Source organism: Arachis stenosperma, chromosome 4 (assembly GCF_014773155.1).
Source record: "Arachis stenosperma cultivar V10309 chromosome 4, arast.V10309.gnm1.PFL2, whole genome shotgun sequence".
NCBI classification, from domain to species: domain Eukaryota; kingdom Viridiplantae; phylum Streptophyta; class Magnoliopsida; order Fabales; family Fabaceae; genus Arachis; species Arachis stenosperma.
Window position 1 is genome coordinate 83,699,871 of NC_080380.1, and position 1,305 is coordinate 83,701,175.

Sequence of the window (1,305 nt, forward strand, 5' to 3'; positions counted from 1 at the left end):
GATCCTCATCAGTTTTTAGCTGAGTTCTTGCAAATCTGTGACACAGTCAAGACTAATGGGGTTGACCCTGAGGTCTACAGACTGATGCTATTCCCTTTTGCTGTAAGAGACAGAGCTAGAATATGGTTGGATTCACAACCTAAAGATAGCCTGGACTCTTGGGAAAAGCTAGTCAATGCCTTCTTGGCAAAGTTCTTTCCACCTCAAAAATGGAGTAAGCTTAGAGTGGAAGTCCAAACCTTCAGACAGAAGGATGGAGAATCCCTCTATGAAGCTTGGGAAAGATACAAACAATTAATCAGAAAATGTCCCTCAGACATGCTTTCTGAATGGAGCATCATAGGTATTTTCTATGATGGTCTCTCTGAACTATCCAAGATGTCTTTGGATAGCTCTGCTGGAGGATCTCTTCATTTGAAGAAGACGCCTACAGAAGCTCAGGAACTAATTGAAATGGTTGCAAATAACCAATTCATGTACACTTCTGAAAGGAATCCTGTGAACAATAGGACAAATCAGAAGAAAGGAGTTCTTGAGATTGATACTCTGAATGCCATACTGGCTCAGAACAAGATATTGACTCAACAAGTCAATTTGATTTCTCAAAGTCTGTCTGGAATGCAAAATGCACCAAGCAGTACTAAGGATGCTTCATCTGAGGAAGAAGCTTATGATCCTGAGAACCCTTCAATGGAAGAGGTGAATTACCTAGGAGAACCCTATGGAAACACCTATAATTCTTCATGGAGAAATCACCCAAATTTCTCATGGAAGAATCAAGAGAGACCTCAACAAGGTTTCAACAACAATAATGGTGGAAGAAACAGGTTTAGCAATGGCAAGCCTTTTCCATCATCTTCTCAGCAACAGACAGAGAGTTCTAAGCAGAATACCTCTGACTTAGCAACCATGGTCTCTGATCTAATCAAAACCACTCAAAGTTTCATAAATGAAACAAGGTCCTCCATTAGAAATTTGGAAGGACAAGTGGGTCAGCTGAGCAAGAAAATTACTGGACTCCCTCCTAGTACTCTCCCAAGCAACACAGAAGAAAATCCAAAAGGAGAGTGCAAAGCCATAACCATGGCCGAATATGGAGAGGAAAGAGAGGAGGTGGACGCCACTGAGGAAGACTTCAATGGGCGTGCACCAACCTCCTCTGAGTTCCCCAATGAGGAACCATGGGAATCTGAGGCTCAAAATGAGACCATAGAGATTCCATTGGACTTACTTCTGCCATTCATGAGCTCTGATGAATACTCTTCCTCTGAAGAGGATGAGTATGTCACTGAAGAGCAAGTTGCT

At 42.1% G+C, this 1,305-nt stretch overlaps 1 non-coding gene across 1 annotated transcript; it reads right to left on the reverse strand.

Annotated features, from left to right (window-relative positions):
• Window positions 1-216: 216 nt before the first annotated feature.
• Window positions 217-324, reverse strand: LOC130977565 (small nucleolar RNA R71). Its single transcript, XR_009085252.1, has one exon. It is a non-coding gene; the product is annotated as a small nucleolar RNA R71 (small nucleolar RNA).
• Between the last annotated feature and the right edge of the window lie 981 nt (window positions 325-1,305).